This window comes from Mirounga leonina, unplaced genomic scaffold (assembly GCF_011800145.1).
Source record: "Mirounga leonina isolate KUSES-001 unplaced genomic scaffold, KU_Mleo_1.0 Mir_54, whole genome shotgun sequence".
NCBI classification, from domain to species: Eukaryota; Metazoa; Chordata; class Mammalia; order Carnivora; family Phocidae; genus Mirounga; species Mirounga leonina.
Window position 1 is genome coordinate 191,748 of NW_023270812.1, and position 13,302 is coordinate 205,049.

The 13,302-nt window shown below is 47.0% G+C and overlaps 1 protein-coding gene across 1 annotated transcript in view; it reads left to right on the forward strand.

The window, feature by feature from the left end:
• The window catches only part of LOC118001784 (T-lymphoma invasion and metastasis-inducing protein 2-like), a 114,274-nt gene that overhangs the window by 60,772 nt on the left and 40,200 nt on the right, over window positions 1-13,302 (forward strand). The gene's annotated exons all lie outside the window — the stretch shown is intronic.

Below are 13,302 nucleotides of genomic sequence, written 5' to 3' on the forward strand. Positions count from 1 at the left end.
TAAGACCGAGGCTTTGGAATAAGCTGGACACGCGGGATGGAGCCTTGTGGACATCTGGAAGCAAAGCTTGCCTGGCGGAGGGAACAAGTGACCCGAGGTGCGGATGTGAGTGGCATGGTTAAGGATCAGCAAGTAGCCCAGCATGCCTGGGGAAGAGCAAGGGGACTGGCAAGCAATGGGAGGTGAGGCCCAGGAGGACATGTGAGGCAGGATCAGGGAGGACTTGATAAGCCAGTTTGAGGTCTTGAGGAAAATGAGGGGACATCCCATGTTTTGGAGCAGAGAAGTGACATGATCTGACCGGGGTTTTCAGAGGATCACTAGCTATTGAGAAGAGACTGTAGGAGGCCAAGGGTGCTTTGAGGCTTTTGCAGAGGGGGGCATGATGGTGCCCTCGCACTCTGTGGTAGCAGGGGAGGTACACACAACAGAGCTTGCCCAGAGATCGAGCGCGGGCGTCGAGGAAGGAGAAGAGGCAAGGGTGACTCCCAGGTTTGGCCTTGAGCGACTATTAGGAAGGAATTGCCATCAACTAAGCTGGGGAAGCTGGTGGAGCAGTTTTGGGGGAAGACCAGGAGTTGACTTTGGAACACCTTGTGTTAAGCCTTTGTGTTTAAGCGAATATTCCACCTGCTTCCAAAATGGTTTTAAAATGACTTATACTGAAAGCCCATACATAAAATTCATCAAAATTAACAACATACAAAGGGAAGGGGAGGAGATTTGAATGACAACTTGCCTACTTTAAAGGTTTTCACTCCCAGTATAGGGACAAAAACATCTTTGTTTATGAGAAAATGATGACGTTTGAAATAGTGTAGCAAATTAATTCCTTTCAGTCCATTGAGTTATGATTTGTTGTATCTTATAAATTTATTTCTGATCCTACAGTTCTCAGCTCTGATTATCTATTTATAAATTGTCCGTTCTCATATGAATCCTTTTTTTTTTTTTTGAGAAAAAGAGAGCATTCATGTGCACTTGAGCTGGGGGAGAGGCAGAGGCATAGGGAGAGAGAATCCCAAGCAGGCTCCATGCTCCGTGCAGAGCCCGATGCTCGGCTCGATCTCATGACCCTGAGATCATGACCTGAGCTGAAATCAAGAATCAGCTGCTTAACCGACTGAGCCACCCAGGCGTCCCCATATAAATCCTTTTATCCCTCCCCCCCACTTTTGTCATTAACATCTTTTTTTTTTTTAAAGATTTTATTTATTTGGCAGAGAGAGACACAGTGAGAGAGGAAACAGAAGCAGGGGGAGTGGGAGAGGGAGAAGCAGGCTTCCCGCAGAGCAGGGAGCCGGATGCGGGGCTCTATCCCAGGACCCTGGGATCATGACCTCAGCCAAAGGCAGACACTTAATGACTGAGCCACCCAGGTGCCCGTCATTAACATCTTTAACATGTTGTGGGAAACCATGACCAAATTCAAATTATCCAGTTTTATTACCTGTTAATTGCTCTGGGAAAACTTATTTGGAAAGAGACATATGAAATTATTAGCAAAATTATTTTGTGTCTTGTGCAGAGCCCTGGCCAACTGCTTCTGGAGAGTGGGCAGATGCAGTCCCATGTGGAACAGTGTACAGAATGCCCTTTCCTCCCAAATCTCCCAGCAGGCTTCCTGTAGAATCTGGAATTTCCAGGGAAGCACTTAGAAGCTTCTACGCTTGCTATTCTCAGCTTTTCTACATTTACCTTCCCAACACTAATTACTCCGAAATTGCCATTTGTGAATTAATTCTGACTTTAATGTTTCGGTTGATGAATGACCACATCACACTTCTGTGAAGTTGAGGCATCTTTGCATGGTAGTATTAGCAGAATTATTTGGATGTCTACTGAATTGTGTCATTATCGTGTCACAAGAACAGTCGAGAAAAAGCTGAAAAATGTTGATAAGAAGCCTAGGTTTCATAAGCTTAATACGTGTGACCCAAAAATGCCAGTCATCACGTGTGTGCCAGCCATGAGCCCGTAGCCCCGTGTGGATATTCTTTGATCTTCAGGAGGCCAGTATATGTTCAGTGGGGAAGGAGGAGGAGAAGATTCAGGTATGTATCAGGTGACTATAAATAGAAATTTTATAATTTGTTTGGATCCCTGGGAATAGAAGTCTTCACAGAACCTATAAACTCAGTTTTCACACTTTGGGATTGTATTCTCTGAGAAATAGGGGGCTGCCTCCATGTCACCTTGGGGGGATCTTGGCCTCTTCTCTTTTGAACTCTGAAAACACTTTGTCTGTAAATCTGATATGGAAGTTAAGATTTATTGCCTTGCAGTATAACTGTGTACTTATCCTAATTTACCTACCAAATTGAAAATCCCTTGGGGCGCCTGGGTGGCTCAGTCGTTAAGCATCTGCCTTCGGCTCAGGTCGTGATCCCAGGGTCCTGGGATTGAGCCCCGCATCGGGCTCCCTGCTTCTCCCTCTCCCACTCCCCCTGCTTGTGTTCCCTCTCTTGCTGTGTCTCTCTCTTCAAATAAATAAATAAAATCTTTAAAAAAAAAAAAAAAGAAAAAGAAAATCCCTTGAAAAACAGAGACCTTGGGGTGCTTGGGTGGCTCAGTGGGTTAAGCGTCTGCCTTTGGCTCAGGTCACGATCCCGGAGTCCTGGGATGGAGCCCCATGTCAGGCTCCCTGCTCAGCAGGGAGTCTCCCTCTCCCGCTGCCCCTCCCCCGGCTCCTGCTCTCTCTTGTGCACACCCTTGCTGTCTCTCTCGAATAAATAAAATCTTTAAAAAAAAAGTAAAAGAAAAACAGGGACCTTGAAGACTTTTTTTTTTTTTTTTTTAAGATTTATGTATTTGTTAGAGCGAGAGCACAAGCGGAGGGGAGAGACAGAGGGGGAAGGAGAGGGACAAGCAGATTCTGCCCTGAGGGCAGAGCCCAGTGCGGGGGCTGGATCCCATGACCCTGAGATCATGACCTGAGCCAGAATGAAGAGTCCGACGCTTAACCCACTGAGCCGCCCAGGCGCCCTGAGGAATACCAAGATTTTTAAGACAGGGCAGCTAGCGCTGTTCTTGGGAATAGCACGTGTTTCCCTGAAATATCTATTAAGTGAAAAGAAGGTTCATAGGAGTCTCTTAATGTGACGTAAAGGTGGTGTTCCTGAGAGTGGATTCTGGGGATAAAATGAATCCTGGAGCGCACCTAGAAGCTTCCCAATTTTCTTCTTTAGAAATCTGACTACAGGGGATGTGTGCTGAGACTGTCTCAGGGCTGAAGACTCTGCTCATCTGCATGTGTGTGTGGGGGGGGGCGCGGGGGACTCTGGGACAGCCGGGGATGCTCCTCGCCAAACCGTATGCCCCAGCTCCAGTGAGTGGCTGCTTGTCCCAGGAGAACAGCTCACAACCCAGTCTGTGCTGCTCTGTAACTTCCATGGGCTGATTGGTGCCCACGACATGGGATTCTTTTGGCAGATAAACCAAAGCCACAACTAAAAAGGAACAGTCTGTAGGTCAGTGCTGATAGTGAGATGTGTTTGAAGTTTAATTTGAGGGTAGTAACATTTATACAAGACCGGATCTGCAGTAAAGGGATCTGGATTCTAGCTCCGACCTTGTGCCTGACCTTGGGTGGGTTCCTCTAACTCCTGTTTCCTCAACTCTGGAAATAAAGGATCTGACAAAACAGTTTAGCTTTTTTTTTTTTTCCCCTCTGAAATTCAGTTATTTAATAGGCTTAAAGCACCAATGGAAAGGACTACATGCATTTCTTACAAAAGTTTGCGAAGTGAAAAAAGCAAAGTAATGGGTCAAGCATTCCATTTTGGTTTTGCAACAAATCTCATTACCTCTTTTAAATAGCATCAGGTCTTGACTGCTGCAGAGAAGGTGTTTGTTAAAGCTTTGTAATGATAGGCTGACTCAAATCCAAAGATCACAAAGAACCTTAAAGGCATTAATTACCCCTTAACATCACCATGATGGAGCAGAGATGTGTTATTATCATTTTACTTTCACAGCTGGGTAAATTAAGGCACAGAGACACATTAAATTGCTGGCAACTTGGACAAAATCATGGTCAGTGGTAGAGAGGGAGAGAACTGTAACTTATTGTTTCTCCCTCCAGGTAGGGAAAATGTCTGGATTTTAATTACTTTTCTTCCTTTTAAATATCTGCCTATTAACATCTGTAGAGTGCAATCCATTGAGAACATGCCTCTGCGGTAAAACGAATTCAGATGTGGGACACCTGGGTGGCTCATTCGGTTGGGCATCGGACTCTTGGTTTCGGATCAGGTCATGATCTCAGGGTTGTGAGATGGAGCCCCACATCTGGCTCTGTGCTCTGCGGGGAGTCTGCTTGAGATTCTTTCTCCCTCTCCTTCTGCCCCTCCCCCCTCTCTCATGCTCTCTCTCTCTCTCTCAAATCTTAAAAAAAAGAAAAAGCAAATTTAGATCTAGCTGGATTGATAATGGCCCTCTGTCCTGTCTGGGTTCTTACCTGGAGGCTGGGGATGGCGAATGGTAGCCAACCACCTTGTGATTGGGGCTTTCTCAGTTCAGGGGAAGGTCTGTTGTTGAGAAGTAATTTCACTGTCCGCATTCTTACGCCTTTTTTGATATTTCACACTGATTTTCATTAACATTGCAATAATGTGACTGTATATTTTGTGTGATTTGGTTCTTTGGAATCACCTTACGGTGGACTTGAACTCTGATGTCTCTCCTGTAAGATCCATGCTAACATCCTTACCTTCTTTTTAAAGAAAGAAGTATAATTCACATACTGTAGAATTCACCTTTCAAGTGTTCAAATCAGTGGTTTTTAGTATATTCATGGAGTTGTGCAGCCATCACCATTATCTGATTCCAGAATGTATTCTTCAGCTCCAGAAGCAACCGTGTCAGCACTCACCTCCCCGCCGCGCCTCCCCCCGGCCCCTGACAGCCACTAATCTAGTCTCTGTTTCTGTGGATTTGCCTGTTCCGGCTATTGCACATAAATGGAGTCCTGCACCACGAAGCCTGCTGTAACTGACTGGTCTCATTTAGCATGAAGTTTCCTGGGTTCATCCATGTTGTAGCATGCATCAGTCATGGATTCCTCTTCATGGCTCTGTGGTACTCGATTCTGCCCTCTTTCCGTCCTGCCCGGCATTAGCCTTCCTGGAAGGTGTCACTCCAGCGTGCTTTCTCCTATAGCAACCCCCCCCCCCCCCCCCCCGCTGCCGCCAGAATCTGTGCGTGCTCTTGTTTTAGGTTTCCTCTCAGGGTCTTTAAGTAGAATTCCATCTAAGTTGTTTGTAGGGGTTTTGAACTTCAATTCTGAAACCTTGTTAAAGTTCTTGAGTGTCTGAAATACGGTGGTGTTTCTTCTGTGCCCCGAATGTTAATGAAGTGTGTGTCATCCGGGGGTCTTCCCAGCTCTGATGGATACCAGTTTCTGCTAGATCCGAAACCTTGGCTGGAGATCCCTTTTACCATTGACTTATTTCATCAGGGACCCTGATAAGGTACGATGGGAGCCCTTTGCCTTCTTTCTTTGGGCTAAGTGCATACCTCTGTCATAGCCATAGCCTGCCTGGAAAATGAGAATGCGGGTGCACCTAATTCCCTCTTCCCCTCTTCTCTTTTATGTTGTGATTGGCCTGGTTGTGGCCTGCACCTACCCTGAAAACACCTGCCATCTTCCTGTTCCTCTAAAGATTCTTTTAGATGCTGAGGATAGTTGTCCCAAGATAATTGACTCAAATCATGGCAGTCTGCTGGTAAGAAACATTTACTACCAGTCTTTGCTTTTCTCTGTTTGTCACCAGAGATCTTGCATTGTCAGGAACATCACCAATTGGAACGTGACCTCAAGTGAAAAGGATTTGGAAGATTTGTGAAATTTACATTTTTCTGGCACGGTATTTATGCTGTGATAGAATACACTTCTCTGCAAGCTTAACAGTGACATTCAGACAGATGCCTTGATTTTTCTTGACACAAGAATAGTAACAATAATGAAATGTAGAGTCCCAGATATCCTCAGAAAAGTTGATTAGTTTTTATCTGTAGCAGAAGTACATGGTGTCAGTGGGTGATGTCTTTGGTAATTAATGGTGCAGTGAGACTTGACCGGTCTTTGCATGTGGTCAACTCAGAGTTACTGTTTTCTGTCATTGAATAGTCCATCTGTTTCATTTAAATGGTTTTATTTTCATTCTGTTTCACTGACCAATAATGAGTAATATTTGCCTAGATCACAGAACATAGGAAATGCCATGAATGAAAGGTGTCACAAATCACTGCATTTTACGTAAAAAGGATGAGTAAAATGGAGGGGAATCTGAGTTAATTAAAAATAATGCTATACAAGGTCTGCACATTGAACCTTAAAAGTTGAGAGATTTTAAGCTTTTCCGTGCAAATGAACTCGATGTTCCGTGTGCTCTTGGCACTGTGATAAACTGTGTGTGGTGGACACTAATGCAGAATTTTACAACAGTGGGTGAAGCTTGGAGAACTGAAAAAAAAAATGTGATTTAGTATCCACGGAATGCTGTATTCTTCCACTGGCAGCGTTGATTTACCAAAATCTTTATCTTTTCTTAAAATTGCATTCACGCTTTTTTAAAGAACACAAAAGATCCATAAGGTGAAGGAATTCAGTTGGATAATTTCTAAGCGTGTCTTCGGGTCTAAAATTTATAGATTCTCTACAGGCTGTTCATTTATGGAGTTACATAGTAGAAATTCTGAGAAATTAAACAGAAATAGAATATGATCAAGTAGATTAAGAACATAAATCCCACAAACTATGTTCTCTGAACGTGAGTAGATACAAAATTATTAAAAGTCAAAGACGTACAACTGTAATGCCACAAGGGAGTATAAAACTTAATGAAACCATTTATTATTTACTTGTAAATTCTTTGAAAATATTTTTTTTGATTTTTTTTTTTTTCTTTTTCCAGTCATCTTCATAGATCATCGTTCTATAGTTTTCACCTCAGAGGGGAGCCTGCGGGTTAATGATTAATCAACTAAAACATTGTTTTGAGCATAAGATGAGAGTCCCATTATTTATCTGAACACCTTTTTAATCGCCTTCTTTAGCATATTTCATTTTTCTTCAGGAAGCGAGGAGGCTAATATCCACATTGCACCTGCTCTTGGCTCTGGGCTTGTGGTGCGTTCTGTCTCGTCTGGTGTCACTGACCTTCCCGGAGGTGGAGTTAGACACTTGACCATGGAGAGAGGCAGAGGTGGTTCTCAGTGGAGGGGGCCCTGCCCACCAGTTTTGGAAGTGTACGGGTTTGTTTTGGCTTTCATAATAAGTTGGAGGAATATGGCACTTAGTGGTCCTGGTCCCAGGTCCAGTGGTTGCTGGGTGTCCTGCATGTCCGAGCTCATTTCTCACACTGCGGAATTGTTCCACTGGACTTTCATGTAGATGAAAACACGCGTAATTATCTGAACCAAGAACTGGCTTCATTTTACAAATGAACACAAATTATTTTTTTCCCCACAGCTACAGGCTACTTTGAATTGTCTAGGAAAGCAGCAGACCAATAAACCAAGGGAAGTTTATTTTGCTCAGAGCTTCGTCAAAAGTTTGTGCCCATTTGGAAAATCAGGTCCCTGATGGCAGCACCCCAAACGCATTTGAATCCCCACCAAGACACCCTGGCCTGGGTCTGTGAGGACTTTGAGATATTGAGCGTGATTCTTTGCAGTGCAAATGTTGGACAGGCTTCTAGAGTTGTTGCAAACAGGCATTTGCACATCGAAACACACGTTTTTAAACGTTGCAAATTCCTTTCCTTTCATTTTTCTCCTTGTGTTACTAGTAGGGCATTATAATGCTTCTTGCGAAGCTGTGTATGAATTTTACTTCAGAATAGTATTGAAAAGGGGGGCTTTGGATGTTATGATATTGAAAATCTGTACTATAGTGTTCATGTTTTGAAGCATGAAAAGCATAGTTTAAAAATGATTTTCCAGGGGCCGCCTGCCTGGCTCAGTTGGAAGAGCTTGCGACTCTTGATCTTGGGGTGGTGGGTTTGAGCCCCACATTGGGTGTAGAGATTACCTAAGTAAACTTAAAATAATTTCCATTCTCATTGCCTCTCCATTTAGTGTACTTCACATGAGTCCTCACCCCATAGACTGAAGCAGTTTTCCCTGATGTTATGACTGTCACCATCCATTTCTCAAAAAGGTCTTCTGGTGCCTAACAGGTGAAAATATTCTAGTTTCTTCTTTTGGGCCTCAGGGTTTGATAGCATCTTGAGACTCTAACTCAATTCCTCAGATAGTTGCTGTTTCTGAGGATGCAGGCGGCCTTCCCAGACTTTGCCGAGGGGGTTCTGGATCTCTCCGGAGGGAGGCCTGCCTTACACATGGGCAGAGCGCCCTGCCCACCCTCCTCACAGCCAGCAGCTAGCTAGCTGCCTGGTGTCTCTGGGCTCTGCTGGCAGCCAGCTGGGTGGCTGGCTGGGGACTGGGAAGGACTTCTTGCCTCTTCCTTGCCACCTAGTCAAGTGAGGAGGAGGAAGAGGACGTGGCCAGCCAGACCAGGCTTAGGCGATGGCCCAGCTCGGCGAGCCCGACTTTGTGGCTACCTGCTGAGCAGAGTGAGAGTTCCTGAGCAGGAGCTGCAGGCTGGAGACCGGCAGGGTTACCACCATGCGCCCAAGCCCTTCCCCAACTCCCCAATTGCCACCCATTTCTGGAGAATTCCCCCTCCACGGGCATATCCACGTTAGCACCCGCATAGCCTGGCGCTTCTTACGGCATGGGGGAAATAAATGGCAGAGCCCGAACGCCTGCATATTAGCTGTGCTAAATTGGATTTGGAAGTACTGTAAACGTAAACTTGGAATTCACACTCCCAGCTGCGTGGGTGAGGCAACCTGAACACGAGCGTGTCCTGATGTTTGTGTTTTTAAGTTGATCCCCGGGATATGACTTGAACACAGGTCACATCGCAAGGGATTTGGGATTGTTGGCTGCTTGGCCTTACAGTGGCACCAGCCGGCTCTGTCCTGATGCCCGAGGTGGGAAGGCACCGAGTTGAGAGGCATCTCCTCCCTGGAGCCTCCCAGGTCCCTGGTCCTCTGCGGGCGACCTGCAGGGCTGCAGGAGGGCGGGGACAGTCACCTTCCAGGAGCGCCTGCCTCGTGTGCCGGCGTTCTTGTTTGTTTTTGAAGGAGAGAGATGGCTGAGCCTGGTCTCAGGCGCAGCACCTGCCGTGGTACCTGGTACCCAGTGGGTGTGCCGAGCTCGGCAGCCGTCTGACGAGGGGATGCATAAACGGAGTGAGCAGGGCCTCGTGTAGGAGCCGAGGCTGTGGCTCTGCACGTCGCAATCTGTTACGCCAGCTACCGAGTGGAGGCTCTTGCTGGCCGTGTGACGTGTCTCACGGGGCCAGACCTCACCCCAGCTTGTTCATTTCCACCGTGAGGGAGAAGAGAAAGACACGGGGGTGTATTTGCCAGAGATAAAATCGATACCTTGACCTGAACGTACAATTTTGCTGTTTTTCATCATTTACAGTCGTATTGGCTAAGACTTCTGGAGCGCGTCGGAACTTCTGTGCCCGAGCGCAGTGTGCACAGGCTGGGCGGGAAGCACAAGCTTACTGCCCTCCGAGTCGGAAAAGGTGCCCTACCTCGTGTCCTAGTGGGCACGCCCGCACCGAGAGGCTCTCCCAAGGTGAGAGGCCAGCTTTTTGGTTGGCAGCGGAAGGACGTTTGACTCCCGTCAGCAGCTGGTGCTCAGGACGTGGCCGCGTGTAAGCGGGGCTAGACGTAGGCATTCGGCACCTAGGAGAGGATGTCAGTGCAGTTGCTGTTTAAAGCCGCTTTGTAAGTCAGCATTCGAATCTCACTGGCCTACGCTTTCTTTTTCTTTTTCTTTTTTTTGAAGAGCCAATCTGCTCTTCTCTCCCAGGGCCTACTTTGTTCTCATTTCTCCTCTAGAACACTAAGGGCACACTCCTTTTTATGGGGCTACAGGTCCTGGTGAAATTTGAGGCTCCCGGAGCTGGGGTCGGAAGCTGGGGCCCCTCAAGCTTGGCTTCCCCTGCACTTTGTCGCGTCTAGGACAGCGTTCGCGTGTTGCTAATGGGTTGGAAAAGGAGTCAGTCACTGAGGAGACTCTGTCTGTACCCAGATACTATTCCGCCTCTGTGAAATTTGGGTGGTGGAACAGCTCTGAGATTGCCTATCTTGCCAGAACTCAGGAACCATCCAGAACCACTTCCGCCTCTCGGATCCCTGGGGCGAGCCTCAGTGGGAGCTGGTTCCGAGATCCATTCTGTTTAAGCTCGTGCCTCCGGGAGGATCTAAGCTGCACCCAAAGGCTCTCTAAAGTTCAAGGGGTAGCAGAGGTGATGGGGGAGCCTCACCGATGCATGGCAAAGCCTTGTGATCCAGAAAGGGTATCCAGAGTTCTGTTACAACGTAAACATTCTGCCTTTGTAAGAGGTAAAAAGTTTGGGGAGTTTTCAGTGTTTTGGTTCTAAAGTTTTGTGAATATATTGAATAGATGACTCAGAATCCACTTGGCACCCGCTTTTGACATCAGCCGTGTTATTTTCACCACCATCCATCTGGCTCCTCCCGGCTCCAGAGCTCCTCATGCCCATGTGCCATCTCTGAGATCTTCAGGGGACTTCAGGTCTCCGTCATCTTTGTATCCCCAGGACTCAGGGCATATCTGATTGTGCAGCAGGTGCTGTAGAAATCCTCATCATGAATAGACGCATTGGTTGTGTCTGAATTCCTGTACTCAATGCAGCTCTTTGGGAATACGGACGCTCTTTATTGACAGGGTAACGGCAGCCGTAATGCAAACCTGATTCCGTTACCTGGGTGAGGGACTGCTGCACTCACTCTAGGGCTTCCGTGCTCTGCCCCCGCTCCTCTGGCATTAAGGAGTGAAGACAGGTGTGTCCTCTGAGGACCTCTCTTCCCCCACACGCGGTCGTTGGTGTTTCCAGGGTTCTCTCCTTGGTCTCACTCTGTGCGTCCTTCCTGGGGCTGCTTCCCTGCCAGGTACAGTCGGATGACTCCAGGTCCACATCCCCCGTAGACTTTCCTGGACGGCCTGACTCCGGAGTGTCTCCCATCGGGTGGCGCATGTGCGTCTCGGGCTTGGAACCGCCAAAGCTAAGCTCATGAGTTCCGCTCCAGCCCTTCCTGTTCCCCGTCTGCCCCGTCACTGGGGCGTAAAACCAGGTGCTCTGCCTTGACGCCTCCTTTCCATATCATCAGCTATGAAACAGGCGGCAAAGAGGAGACCTGGAGGGTCTGCCTGCTCACATTTCTGTGTTCACTTAGTTTCTTTGCTCTTACTCTATTCTGAGCTCATCCGGGTCTCTCCACCTCATGCCTGCAGTGTTGTGGTGACTTTCTGACCCATTTTTTTCCCCAAGGTCTTGCCCTTTATCGATTCCTCTGTTGTAGGGCACCTTCCCTCCCTTCTCCATCGCAACCACGCTCAACATGTTTCCCGAAGGTGCTGCGCTCTTCCTGTGATTTGCCTTCACTCAGCTGCCTTCCTCCTGCTTCTGGAATTTTCTCTCCCCACTGGTCATTGTTAGCCTTAAAGACAAATAGATACCCCCAAGATTTAAAGTCTTTGCTCAAGTGTTTCCTTTGCTATTGAGTCTTTTAGGGTCCTTTGCAGAAGTAACTTCCTTCCTGACTGTCCCTACTGCGTGGACTTTTCTCACATCATCTGTGACACTTCACCTCCTCCAAGGCTAGAAGCTCACTTTGAGGGTAATAACTGTGTCTCATTCATCTTTGTGTCCCTAGCACCGCGCCTAGAAAACAGCCGGTGCTCAAAAAGTGAATGTTGAATGGACGAAAAGGTGTGTCTGTGCTGAATACAGTAGGAACACGGTCTGTTTTCTTTTATGGATCTTGTGGGCTGGTCTCCCTTAAACACAGGTGCACCCAGCAGCCCAAGGAGGTGATCGGTGGTGGAGGAACAATGGTGGGTTGCTTTTGGCTCAGGGACTCATCTTTTTTTTTTTTTTTTTTTAAGATTTTATTTATTTATTTGAGACAGAGAGAATGAGAGAGACAGAGAGCACATGAGAGGGGGGAGGGTCAGAGGGAGAAGCAGGCTCCCTGCTGAGCAGGGAGCCTGATGCGGGACTCGATCCTGGGACTCCAGGATCATGACCTGAGCCGAAGGCAGTCGCTTAACCAACTGAGCCACCCAGGCGCCCCTTGGCTCAGGGACTCATCTTGCTTCCCATGTGGTCAGCCTGCTGGTGACCGGACTGCCTTTGTGATGTGGTGTTCGGGGCCTGGGAGAGGCGAACCCAAGTATTCCCACCTGTCACTGCTATCTGAAATTTTCCCAGGGATGTCTCATGCATCTGTCATCAGCTGCCTTATCCAAGCTAACTTATGCCAATAAGAAGTGTGACTTGGACTCTCTGGTCCTTTTCTGGGTAGGGTGAGGGTTTTGGAAGAGGTAAAAGTAAGAAGAAATTAGAGCTCCAGAATTCTGTAGATCATTCAGGTATTTTCTTTAGGTCTCCTCTTGTCTTAGAATCAAGTATCTGTGTAGTGGTTGGTTATATCAGCATGGATCGTGGACCAGCATTCCTATCCATGGGTTTTACCAACTTTCTAGGGCTTCCATAGCTTCTAAAGGTCTCCTAGAGACCAGTTTCCTGGCCCCCATCATGCCTGATTAACATCTATCTATGCTGGGTCAGCCTAGATCAACTTGGACAGGTTCAAGATCAGTGACTTCTTCTTGTAGCTACAGGGATTAGAAACCATCTGATTTCACCTGATTGAGGGGACAATCTACCAAATACAAGAGTTAGAATGAAAATCTGCGTTATATTATGATACAGGCTAGTCTTTCCATCTTTCTTGAATTTGCTAATTTGAGAGCCTCTGAAAAGAATTGGGCTTGGCAGGTGTGTATGGTTGTAGGCTGGGTGGGGCGGGGCGGGGGGGGGGGGGGGGGGGGGGGAAAAAAAAAAAAGCTCTACTTAGCTTTGATCTTACTTCCTAACCCTTACTCTGGAAGTTAACAAAGGTTTGCTGTTCCTCATGGGACTTTCAGTTTAGGGTAAAATTGTGGTCGATGTCAGAAAATGGAAACTTAAGCCATCAAATGAGCAAGTTGTGGGTTGTAATAAGGGTCCATGCTGTTGCATCCCTGGTTGTCCAAGATTTCCCTGGTGATTTTCCCAAAAGAGGGAAGTACCCACGATGGTCACTGCCATTTGATTCTTTGTCTAAACAAATTCTTTAAGATCAGAGGTTAGTGAAGTGTAGATTGCCCAGCAACAGGCACTGAAGTCACTGTCTTGATTGGTCA